Source organism: Hemitrygon akajei, chromosome 12 (assembly GCF_048418815.1).
Source record: "Hemitrygon akajei chromosome 12, sHemAka1.3, whole genome shotgun sequence".
NCBI classification, from domain to species: Eukaryota; Metazoa; Chordata; class Chondrichthyes; order Myliobatiformes; family Dasyatidae; genus Hemitrygon; species Hemitrygon akajei.
This window is the reverse complement of record NC_133135.1, coordinates 17,752,436-17,765,829: the sequence shown is the minus strand read 5'-3', so window position 1 is coordinate 17,765,829 and position 13,394 is coordinate 17,752,436. Positions and strand designations below refer to the sequence as shown.

Below are 13,394 nucleotides of genomic sequence, written 5' to 3'. Positions count from 1 at the left end.
TAGTCCCTGTCCAACAAATCATATTGAATATGGGGAGAATATTTTTCAATTCATGTAACACACATAGAATTCGGGAGGAACTCAGCAGGTCAGGCAGCATCCATGGAGAGGATTAAAAAATTGATGTCTTGCACTGAGACTCTTCATCAGTTATAAGGAAAGATTGAATAGATTGCCTCAGAACGTAGAAAACTGAGGGGAGATTTGATAGAGGTAAACAAAATTATCAGGGGTATAGATAGGGTAAATGTAAGCAGGCTTTTTCCACACAGGTTGGGTGGGACTACAAGATGTCATGGGTTTAAGGTTGAAAGGTGAAAAGTTCAAGGGGCAGGGATTCAGATTTCTGGATCTTTGGGGCCTTTTTGGGGGTAGGCATGACCTGTACAATAAGGACGGGTTGCACTTGAATCCGAGGGGGACCAGTATCCTGGCAGGGAGGTTTGCTAAGGCTATTGGGGAGAGTTTAAACTAGAATTGCTGGGGGGTGAAAACTGAACTGAAGAGACGGAGGAAGGGGCAGTTGGCTGACAAATAGAGAAAGCTTGTAGGCAGTGTGAGAGGGAGGACAGGCAGGTGATAGAGAAGAGTTGTGCTCAGACTGATGGTTTGAGATGTGTCTATTTTAATGCAAGGAGTATCATGAACAAAGTGGATGAGCTTAGAGCATGGATCAGTACTTGGAGCTATGACGTTGCTGCCATTACAGATACTTGGATGGCTCAGGGGCAGGAATGGTTACTTTGACTGCCAGGCTTTAGATGTTTCAGAAAGGACAGGGAGGGAGTCAAAAGAGGTGGGGGTGTGGCACTGCTGATCAGAGATAGTGTCACGGCTGCAGACAAGGAGGAGGTCATGGAGGGATTGTCCAATGAGTCTCTGCGGGTGGAAGTTACAAGCAGGAAGGGGTCAATAACTCTTCTGGGTGTTTTTTATAGACCACCCAATAGTAACAGGGACATCGAGGAGCAGATTCTGGAACGGTGCAATGATAACAGGGTTGTTGTGGTGGGAGATTTTAATTTCCCAAATATTGATTGGCATCTCCCTAGAGCAAGAGGTTTAGATGGGGTGGAGTTTGTTAGGCATGTTCAGGAAGGTTTCTTGACACAATATGTAGATAAGCCTACAAGAGGAGAGGCTGTACTTGATCTGGTATTGGGAAGTGAACCTGCTCAGGAGTCAGGTCTCTCAGTGGGAGAGCATTTTGGAGATAGTGATCACAATTCTATCTCCTTTACCAAAGCATTTGAGAGGGATAGTGTGGTAAACTATGTATACCTGTCTGGACATGCCCCCCTCTGCTGACTGCTCCTGTGCCTCCTCCCACAGACCCCTGTATAAAGGCGATTGGGGCACTGCTCCTCCCTCAGTCTTCAACATGGTCGTATTCCCTTTTTCACTGTTAATAAAAGCCTATCGTTCACTTCCAGTCTCCTAAAGTTATTGATGGTGCATCAATTTTATTAACAGCGATCTTAAAACATGGAACAAATTTTACAACCCGACAGATTGGATATTGACCCTCAATCCCAGGAAGCCGGCAATGCTTTCGAACTCTGGCTAGCATGCTTCGAATCGTACCTGGAGGAGATTCAAGTGACTGAGCCTGCCACAATGCGCAGAGTTCTCCTCTCCAGGGTCAGTCCACGGGTCTACTCGATGATCAGGGACCAGCCCAGCTACCAGGGCGCGATGGACACCCTCAAACGACAATACCTGCGGCCAGTGAACACCGTCTATGCAAGACATTGTTTAGTGACACAGCAGCAGCGGGCCGGAGAGTGGAGCGCTGAGTTTGACTGGGCCTGCGATTGCAGGGGACTGACGGCGGAACAGCATGCGGAGCTCCTAGTAAGAGACGCCTTCGTTACAGGGATCAGGTCAAGGTACGTGTGCCAGCGGCTGCTGGAACATGCCGATCTTACCTTACATTCGGCGATCGAGCTGGCTGACACGCTGGAGGCCGCTCTGCACAACTCCGACGCTCTCCAGACACGCGATCTCCTGACGACCTCATGGACGCTGCAGACCCCGCAACCCGCCGGTGAATCGACCACAGCTGCTGCCAGTCACAAGTCAGCAAAGTGTTATTTCTGCGGACTCGAGAAGCACCCCCGAAACCACTGCCCGGCCCGAGAAGCTACCTGCTCCAGTTGCGGAAAGAAGGGCCACTTTGCCAAGGCCTGTAAGTCCAAACCGCGAGCAGGATTGAGCAGCGCTGCGTGCGAGGCATGGGGGTCGCCATCTTGCCTGCCCGCCGTGTGCGAAGCATGGGGGCGGCCATCTTGGTCGGCACCACCTCGCACCGCCTCCAACCCACGGGTGCTTACCGGGCACCAAGACGGCGATTCAGCTCTGGCCTCCGTGACCCTCAATCAAAACACTCCACACCAGCTCGCTAGGTCAATGATGGACATCCTGGTGGAGGGGCACAGGACTAGCTGCCTGGTTGACACGGGCAGCACTGAGAGTTTTATTCACCTGGACACGGTGCAACGCTGCGGACTCGTGACACGGCCAGTAAGCCAGAGGGTCACCATGGCTTCTGGGTCGCATTCCACAGACATCCGGGGGAGGTTGTGTAGCAACATTGGTGGTGCAGGGCACAGAATATTGGGACTTTGCGTTACTGGTTTACTCAACTGTGCGCGCCTGTGCTACTGGGGCTGGACTTCCAGAGCCACCTGAAAAGTGTGACAATGGAGTATGATGGGCCCCTCCCACCGATCACTGTCAGAAATCCCCAATTCTGTAGGACTTCATCACATACCCCGCTACTAACCACACACACACCGACCTGCACATCCCACCCAACACCATGCCAACAGCTGCGCTACGGACACCACTTGCAGCCTCTCCACCCTCAAGATCCCTCCCCCACTGCTGTTCGCCAACCTGACCCCCGACTGTAAACCTGTGGCAACTAAAAGCAGGAGGTACAACGCGGGGGACAGGGCCATCCTTAAGTCAGAGGTGCAGCGGCTGCTCAGGGAGGGGATCATTGAGCCAAGCACAAGTCCTTGGAGGGCCCAGGTGGTTGTTGTTGGGAACGGGCAGAAAAATAGGATGGTCGTGGACTATAGCCAGACCATCAATCGGTTCACGCAGCTTGACGCGTACCCCCTACCCCGCATCGCGGATATGGTCAATCAGATAGCTCAGTACAAGGTGTACTCGACCATAGACCTGAAATCCGCTTACCATCAGCTCCCCATCCGCCCGGAGGACTGCCCCTACAGTGCCTTCGAGGTGGGCGGCAGGCTCTATCACTTCCTGCGTGTCCACTTCGGTGTCACGAATGGTGTCTCTGTCTTCCAGAGGGAAATGGACCGGATGGTGGACCAGTGCCAACTGAAGGCCATGTTCCCATATCTGGATAACATCACCATCTGCGGTCACAACTGGCAGGATCACGACACCAGCCTCCAACGATTTTTCCAAGCGGCCAAAGCTCTGAACCTTACCTATAACAGGGACAAGTGTGTGTTCGGAACCACCCGACTTGCTATCCTTGGGTATGTCGTGGAGAATGGGGTCATTGGCCCTGACCCCGACCATATGCGCTGTTGGAATTCCCTCTTCCTACCACCCTCAGAGCCCTCAGACGGTGCCTGGGCTTCTTTTCCTATTACGCCCAATGGGTCCCTCACTACGCAGACAAGGCCCACCCCTGGTCAAGTCCACCACATTTCCCCTCTCTGCCGAGGCCCGCGAAGGGGACATTGCCAAAGCAGCAATGCATACGGTGGACGAGACCATTCCCTTCCAAGTAGAGAGTGACGCCTCCAACTTTGCGGTGGCTGCTACCCTCAATCAGGCAGGAAGGCCGGTAGCATTCTTCTATCGTACCCTTCAAGGCCCTGAAATTCGGCACTCCGCGGTGGAGAAAGAAGCCCAGGCCATAGTGGAAGCTATTAGGCACTGGAGGCACTATCTTGCCGGCAAAAGGTTCGCCTTGCTGACCGACCAGCGCTCGGTTGCGTTCATGTTTAGCAACCAACAGCGGGGCAAAATCAAAAATGATAAAATTTTGTGGTGGAGAATCGAACTCTCCACCTACAACTATGATATCCTGTACCGGCCTGGAAGGCTCAATGAGCCCCCTAATGCCCTACCCCGGGGAGCATGTGCCAGCGCGCAGCTCGACCGGCTATACGCCCTCCATGCACATCTTTGCCATCCGGGGGTCACCCGATTTTACTATTTCGTGAAAGCCCGGAACCTGCCGTACTCCCTGGAGGAGATCAGGACGATGACCAGGGACTGCCAATTCTGCGCTGAGTGCAAACCGCACTTCTACCGTCCTGAAAAGGCACAACTTATCAAGGCCACCTGCCCCTTTGAGTGACTGAGTGTTGACTTTAAGGGCCCCCTTCCCTCCACCAACCGCAATGTGTACTTTCTTAACATAATCGACGAGTACTCGCGGTTCCCCTTTGCCATCCCCTGCCCCGATACCACTGTCACGTCCGTCGTAAAGGCCCTACACCAGCTCTTCACTCTGTTCGGATATCCCTGCTATATCCACAGTGATAGAGGGTCCTCGTTTATGAGTGACGAGCTGCACCAGTACCTGCTGGCTAGGGGCATTGCTACTAGTAGGACTACGAGCTATAATCCCTGGGGGAATGGACAGGTGGAGAGGGAGAATGCCACAGTGTGGAAGGCCACACTCTTAGCCCTTAAGTCAAAGGGATTGCCGGTCTCTCGCTGGCAGGAGGTCCTCCCTGAGGCACTCCACTCCATCTGCTCCCTGTTATACACGTCCACCAATGCCACCCCTCATGAGCGACTCTTTTCTTTTCCCAGGAAGTCGGCCACTGGGAGGGACCACCCTACTGGCTTGGCTGACGTCCCCAGGGCCAGTGCTGCTCCGGAAACATGCGAGGAGCAATAAATACTCCCCGCTGGTCGAGAGGGTTCACCTACTTCATGCAAACCCCCAGTATGCCTATGTGGTCTTACCTGATGGGCGGGAGGACACAGTCTCCATTCGTGACCTGGCGCCCGCAGGAGCACCAGACCCCTACCCTGAACACTCCACGGTGACTATGAACCCCGTACCCACCATGTATATACCCACAAGACACTGCGCACGGCAAGCCCTACACAGACTCCTCCCGACACTCCCATACCGGGCGCCATGCACACGTATGAGGGATTACTGACGCCTAATGGGCTGACCCTCAAGTCAGGCCGGAGCCAGCACAACCACCGTCACCGGTGCTATGTAGATCACAGCGACGGACTCGACCGTCTGATAGACTTGACCTGTAAATATACTTGTCAGAAACTTTGCCCCGTGGGGACTCTCTTTTAAACAAAAGAGGGGTGAATGTGGTAAACTATGTATACCGGTCTGGACACGCCCCCCCCACTGACTGCTCCTGTGGCTCCTCCCACAGACCCCTGTATAAAGGCGATTGGGGGCATTTCTCCTCCCTCAGTCTTCAACATGGTCGTGCTCCCTTTTCGCTGTTAATAAAAGCCTATCGTTCACTTCCAGTCTCCTAGAGTTATTGATGGTGCATCAGATAGGAACAGACTAGTTTGAAAGAGTTTAATTGGTGTAGGGGGAAATATGAAGCTATCAGGCAGGAACTTGGAAGCACAAATAGGGAGAAGATATTCTCAGGGAAATGTATGGCAGAAAGGTAGCAAATATTCAGGGGAAACTTGCGTGACATTCTGCATAGGTAAATTCCAATGAGACAGGGAAGGGATGATAGGGTACAGGAACCGTGGTGTACAAAGGCTGTTGAAAATCTAGTCAAGAAGAAAAGAAAAGCTTACGAAAAATTCAAAAAACTAGGTAATGATAGAGATCTAGAAAATTATAAGGCTAGCAGGAAGGAGCTTAAGAATGAAATTAGAAGAGCCAGAAGGGGCCATGAGAAGGCCTTGGGAGACAGGGTTAAGGAAACCCCAAGGCAGTCTACAAGTATGTGAAGAGCAAGAGGATAAGACATGAGAGAATAGGACCAATCAAGTGAGATAATGGAAAAGTGTGTATGGAACCGGAGAAGGTAGTGGAGGTACTTCATGAATACTTTGCTTCTGTATTCACTATGGAAAATGACTTTGTCAATCATAGAGATGACTTACAGTGGACTGAAAAGCTTGAACATATAGACATTGGGGAAGAGAATGTTCTGGTGCTTTTGGAAAGCATCAAGTTGGATAAGTTTCTGGTACTGGACAAGATATACCCCAGGCTACTGTGGGAGGTGAGGGAGGAGATTGCTGAGCCTCTGGCGATGGTCGTTGCATCGTCAATGGGGACGGAAGAGGTTCTGGAGGATTGGAGTGTCGCAGATATTGTTCCCTTATTCAAGAAAAGGAGTAGAGATAGCCCAGGAAATTATAGACCAGTGAGTCTTACTTCAATGGTTGGTAAGTTAATGGAGGAGATCCTGAGATGCAGGATTTATGAATATTTGGAGAGGCATAATATGATTAGGAATAATCAGCATGGCTTTGTCAATGGCAGGTCATGCCTTACGAGCCTGACTGATTTTTTTTTGAGGATGTGACTAAACACATTGATGAAGGTAGAGCAATAGATGTCATGTATCTGGATTTCAGCAAGGCATTTGATAAGGTACCCCATGCAAGGCCTATTGAGAAAGTAGGGAGGCATGGGATCCAAGGGGACCTTGCTTTGTGGATCCAGAACTGGCTTGTCCACAGAAGGAAAAGAGAGGTTGTAGACATGGAGGTCGGTGACCAGTAGTGTGCCTCTGGGATCTGTTCTGGGACCCCTTCTCTTCATGATTTTTATAAATGACCTGGATGAGGAAGTGGAGGGTTGGGTTAGTAAATTTGCTGATGACATAAAGGTTGGAGGTGTTGTGGATAGTGTGGAGGGCTGTCAGAAGTTGCAGCAGGACATCAATAGGATGCAAAACTGGGCTGAGAAGTGGCAGATGGAGTTCAACCCAGATAAGTGTGAAGTGGTTCATTTTGGTAGGTCAAATATGATGGCAGAATATAATATTAATGGTAAGACTCTTGGTAGTGTGGAGGATCAGAGGGATCTTGTGGTCCAAGTCCATAGGACACTCAAAGCTGCTGCACTGGTTGACTGTGTGGTTAAGAAGGCATACGGTACATTGGCCTTCATCAACCATGGATTGAGTTTAAGAGCCAAGAGGTAATGTTGCAGCTATATAGGACCCTGGTCAGACCCCACATGGAGTACTGTGCTCAGTTCTGGTCGCCGCACTACAGGTTAGATGTGGAAACTATAAAAAGGGTGCAGAGGAGATTTACAAGGATGTTGCCTGGATTGGGGAGCATGCCTTATGAAAACAGGTTGAGTGAGCTTAGCCTTTTCTCCTTGGAGCGAAGGAAGATGAGAAGTTTTTTACACACAGAGTAAAAAAGAGAGTGAGTGCGTGGATGGGTTGCCAGCAATAGTGGCGGAGGATGATACGGCAGGGTCTTTTCAGAGACCCATGGAAAGGTACATGGAGCTTAGAAAAATAGAGGGCTATGGGTAACCCTAGGTAATTTCTGATGTAAGTACATGTTCGGCACAGCATTGTTGACCAAAGGACCTGTATTTTGCTGTAGGCTTTCTATGTTTCTATGAGGGGAATCTTCTTTATTCAGAGGGTGGCGGGATTGTGGAACGAGTTGCCAGGTGCATGCAAACTCGATTTCAACAGTTAAGTAAAGTTTGGATAGGTACATGGATGGCTATGTCCTCGGGGAAGGGGTGATGGGACTAGGCAGTTTAAATGGTTCAGCATGGACCAGATGGGCTGAAGGGCCTGTATCTCTGGTGTACTTTTCTATGACTCATATGACTGGAAAGGAAGGGGGAAGAAGATGGGGCAAGGGAAGGAGTATGGTAGTGTGGTAGTGTAGTGGTTAGCACAATGGTTTTCAGTACAAGCGACCAGGGTTCAATTTCCACCTCTCCCTGTGAATGTGGTGGTTCCCCCCCACAGTCCAAAGGTAATATTCACGATATTAAGACGATCCATGAGAGCTTTTAACTGTCATAAAATAGCAACTTGATTTGTGTTAACTGCTCCACAACTCTTGGCCAAAACCCATTTTACACTTTGATTTTAATGTCGCAAAAATTCTGAACTCCAGTCACACCTGTACCTAATGGAACCCAGATCGCTGGCATTGAAATAGTGTTACGCTGTTACTGGTTGGTACGTTAATTGGTCATTGTAAATTGTCCTGTGATAAGTCTAGGGTTATATCGGGGGATTGTTGGGCGTCATGGCTCGAAGGGCAAGAAGGGCCTATCCCACACTGTATCTCAATAAAATAAAATATTTAGGAATTATATTGATAAGTTGTAATGTTATGCATTTGGGCTTGGCTAGCTCAGTTGGTAGAGCATGTAACTGTTAATCCCAGGGATGTGGGTTTGAACCCCACGCTGGGTGTTACTGTTTTGGGGCAGCACAGTAATGGTTAGTGTAACACTATTACAATGCCAGTGATCTGAATTCCATTATGTACAGGTGTGACTGGACCTCAGAATTATTGCTACCTTAAAATCAAAGTGTAGAACGGGCTTAGCCAACAATTGTGAAAAAGTTAACACAAAATAATTTTATTATGAGAACTAGAAGCTCTTACGAATCTTCCTAACATGCACTTCACAATGAATGTTACCTTATTTGAGTTTGGAAATGTAATGTTTCTGTTAAGAGAACGTGGTTCTGGTATCTGGTTTAGTTTAAAGCAGCAGTCAGGGATTGAGCATGAGTTGCCAGGGAGCATTCCCGAATGGAAATAAATCTATTATTGGAGACTTTATTATACACCACTTAGATATTCATGGTAATGAGGTGTAGTCTATGTGGTATTGTTGAAAGGAAATCACGTTTGATTAATTTACTTTTCCCTGCTTTGGATGTACTTATGTACTCAGATCTCTAGAAGATATTAGGTAAGGTGCCACATCAAAGATTGTTGCACAAAGTAAAAGTTTGTAGTTTAGAAGGTAACCTTTTAACATTGATAGAGAAGTTTGGATGGCTAACATGAAGCAGAGTCTAGCAAGAGATAGGTCTTCTGATTGGCAAGATGTAATGACTGTGTTCCACAGGAATTAGTCATACTGCTTGGGAACAGGCCATTCCCAAGGTTGTAAATCTAGTCCGCTCCATCTTAGGCACTAACCTACAAAGTACCCAGTACATCTTTAGGAAGCGATGTCTCAGAAAGGCAGTGTCCATTATTACAGACCTCCAGCACCCAGGGCATGCACTTTTCTCACTGTTACCATCAGGCAGGAGATACAGAAGCCTGAAGGCACACACTCAGCGATTCAGGAACTGCTTCTTCCCCTCTGCATCCAATTCCTAAATGGACATTGAAACTTTGGACACTACCTCACTTTTTAAAATATACAGTTTTTCTGTTTTTGCACATTTTTTAATGATCTATTCAATATATGTAATTGATTTACTTATTTATGTTTATTATTATTTTTTCTCTCTCTCTGCTAGATTATGTATTGCATTGAACTGCTGCTAAGTTAACAAATTTCACATCGCATACCGGTGATAATAAACCTGATTCTGATTCAGCCCAATTTATCCATGATAATTAAGATGTCTATCCAAGCTAGTCCCATTTGCCTGTGTTTTGCTCATATCCCTCTAAACCAGGTGTTCCAAACCTGGGGTCCATGGACCCCTCAGTTAATGGTAGGGGTCCATGGCATAAAAAGATTGGTAAGACCTGCTCTAAACCTTTTCTATCCAGGTATTTATCAATGGAATGTTATTTCACTGTAAACAACCCACTTGAATTCAGTCCTCAATAATGAGTATAAACTTATACAGCATCTAGGATAAGAATGCAAATCTGTACCAGGGCTTCAACATTTTAGAAATCACAAACTGTTTTGATGAAGGCGTCACAAGCGTGGCTACCAACTTTGCTTAATTCTTAAAAATAGATTGGGAAGTAAACTGTGAAGAGGAGATAAGGCGGATTCAAAGGGATATGGACAGGCTAGTGAGTGGGCAAGTCTGGTAAATGCCCCAAGAAAGCAGCATCCATCATCAAGGATGGCCACCATCCAGGCCATGCTTTCTTCTCGCTGCTGCCAGTAGAAAGGATGTATAGGAACCTTGGTTCATAAACAGTTATTACCCTTCAACCATCAGGCTCCTGAAGCATTGTGGATAACTTTACTCACCTCAGTTCTGAACTGATTCCACAACCTATGGACTCACTTTCAAGGACTCTTGTTCACAGCATTTTTTTTCTTTTTGCATTTGTTCTGATTGTCTTTTGCACATTGGTTGTCAGCATTCTTACATACAGTCATAGAGTCATGAAGTGATAGAAAAGTACAGCAGAGAAACAGGCTCTTTGGCCCATCTAGTGCACGTTGAACGATTGAAACTGCCTAATCCCATCAACCTGCACCAGGACCTTAGCCCTTCATACCCCTACCATCCATGTAGTTACCCAAATATCTCTTCAACGTTGGCATCGAGGCTCACATGCACTCTCATGACCTTCTGAATTTGTGCATAGTTTTTCATTGTTTCTATTGTATTTCTTGTTCTACTTGTGAATGCCTGCAAGAAAATGGATCTCAGAGTAGTATATGGTGACATATACAGTAAGTAATTCGATAATAAATTTACTTTGAACTTTGAAATGGAATACAGTGAGAAATATTCATTTAAAAGCTTGCCCATCTCCTGCAGTTTCCAACAAGGACAATCACACTAATCCTTAAGAGGCTCTATTTTCCCCCTGGTTACCCTTTTGATCTTAGTATATTTATATAGAACATAGAACAGTGTAGCACAGTACTTTGTTATGCTGACCTATATAAACATGCTCTGTGATCAATCCAGCCTACCCTCCTAACAGCCACAACTCTCAATTTTTTCTTACATTCATGTACCTATCTAAGAGTTTCTTGGATGTCGCTGTTATGTCTGCTTCTCCCACCTCAAATCGTGCAAGCAATAAAAGTAAGCAGAACGAAAGTGAGTCACACAGACACAAAGCCCAGAGCAGCGGAAGCAGGCCATGCCCCAGTTCAGCACAGACCGGAGCCACCCACTTAAACTGATGGCCTCTGTTATTGTCACCCTGGGAAAAAGGCATTTGCTGTCCGCTCTATCAGAATCTCTTTTGATTTCCCTTTGGCTTATCTGTCAAAGCTACTTCATGTCTCCTTTATGCTCTTCTGATTTCTCTTAAGTGTACTACATCTCTTATCCTGCTCAAGGAATTCACTTGATCCCAGTTGTCTATACCTGCCTCCTTTGTCCTGATCAATGCCTCAATATCCCTTATCAACCAGGGTTCCCTAACTCTTCCAGCCTTCCTCTGAACTCTAACAGGAACATGTTGGCCCTAAACTCTGCCAATCTCATTTTAAAACTACAAACAGCCCTCTCCAATCAATCTTCAGAACTTTGCAATTACCTACCATTAAAAAAACCTCTTTTTCTTGGAACTAGCAGTGATCACCCTATATATTTGATCTTTAGTTCCCACTAACTATTGGAAGACCTATAACACAATCACATCTTATTTCTAAGTTCCACCCACACTGGATGATCTTCCAGGGAGATCCTCAGTACCACTGTGATGTTCTCCCTAATCAAAATGCAATTCCCTCTCCAATCTTACCCCCACATCTATCACACGTGGACAATGCATACCCTGGCATATTGAACTGCCCTTTTGCCCATGTTTCTTCACTAGCTATAATATTCCAGCCCCCCCCCCCATACCCATCTGCCTTGCCTGTCAGGCTTCTTGCATTGAAATGATTGCAGTTTTGCAAGCTATTGCAAATGGCCAGGGACAATTAAAAGTAGTTCAAATAGACACAGATAATTGTGGGTCAGTCTCTTTCTCTGCAACAGCTCTGGGCAATTTCCCCCAACCCCTTCTCTCTTTTTCTATTCCCCATTCTGACTCTCCTCTTATCCCTTTTCTTATCACCTGTCCATTATTGCCCCTTCTTCCCTTTCTCCAATGATCCACTCTCTTTTCCTATCCTGTCAAATTCCTTCTTTTTCACCCTTTACCTCTTTCACCTATCATCTCCCAGCTTATCACTTCATCTCCCCCACCCACCTTCTCCCATAGATGCTGCCTCACCTGCTGAGTTCCTCCAGCATTTTGTGCATGTTGCTCTAGAACTCCAGTATCTCTTGTGTTATAAATTTAATCATCAATACCTTAAAGTTCTAATAAAACAACTTAACATATTAAGATAATGTAAAATCAACAAACAATTTGAAATTAGAAATAAAAACAAAACAATAAATTCCAAAGCTCAAAGTAAATTTATTCTCAACATACATGTCAGCATATCAAGATTCATTACTAAGACAGCAACCAATGTGGAGAGGAAGAGAGAGAGAGAGGGAGGGGGAGAGAGAGGGAGTGAAAGTGAGGGATTGAGGCAGAGAGAGGGGAAGAGAGAAAGGTAGGGAGAGGGAGAGAGGAGAGAGGGGGAGGGAGAGCAGAGGGAGGGAGGGGAGGGAAGGGAGAGGGAGGAGGGAGGAAGGGAGAGGGAGGGAGGGGAGGAAGGGAGAGGGAGGGAGGGGAGGAAGGGAGAGGGAGGGAGGGGAGGAAGGGAGAGGGAGGAATAGAGATGGAGGAGAGAGGAGGAGGGAGGGGAGGGGGAGAGGGAGGGAGAGGGAGAGGGGGAAGAGAGCAAAAGGGAAAATAAATAAATGCAATAAGGAATACTGAGAACATGAGTTGCAGAGTCCGTCATAGTAAGTTATAGGTAGTGAAGTTATCCACACTGGTTCAGGACCCTGAGGTTGAAGGGTAATTACCATTCCTGAACTTGTTGCTGTGTGGCCGAAAGCTCCTGCACCTCCTTCCCGATGGCCAGGATGGCTCTGATGATGTTTCACTTGACCCAGTGATGTATGAAGAGGACTGTTGACAACAAGGGATTAATATATATTATATATAGCTGCTGAGGGCATTGGCGGCGGTATCGCGGGATACAGGACTCACTGACCCTGAAACGCTGCAGGAAAGGCGCTATCAGGAATCCCACCTCTTCCTGTGCCGGCGGGGTCACTCCCAGTAAGCCCTCCCGTATCAAGAGCTCTTCAACCTCTCACCTCACCAGGTAGGAAATTTGGAATTTCGACCAAATTAAATACGAGTTCAACCCGTGTCTTTGCATTTAACTCGGAATCATCTTCTTGCTCGCACTCAAGCCCTCTCTGCTTTACGCAATCTATTGTTCTAACCAGTAGCAGAACATTAGTAATACTAGTCTATGAAGGTCAGTAAGCCAAATCTGTGCTTGAATAAAATTTATATTCCAAGTGTTTCCCTTTCCCTTCGTGCGCTGCCTTGTGTTTATGACTTAAATCAAACGAGCCTAACAACCGGTCGAAATAGCG

At 47.2% G+C, this 13,394-nt stretch overlaps 1 protein-coding gene across 7 annotated transcripts in view; it reads left to right on the top strand.

Annotated features, from left to right (window-relative positions):
* LOC140736746 (kynurenine--oxoglutarate transaminase 3-like) overlaps positions 1-13,394 on the top strand; it is a 150,758-nt gene that overhangs the window by 32,841 nt on the left and 104,523 nt on the right. The window contains exon 1 of one of the 7 annotated variants that reach the window (XM_073062636.1): positions 12,982-13,114. The exons of 4 other annotated variants lie outside the window; for them this stretch is intronic. The gene's annotated coding sequence lies outside the window, so the exon portion shown is untranslated. Of the gene's footprint in view, positions 1-12,981; positions 13,115-13,394 lie in introns of those variants that run through there. 2 more of the 7 variants (XM_073062632.1, XM_073062638.1) reach the window with 2 other exon arrangements.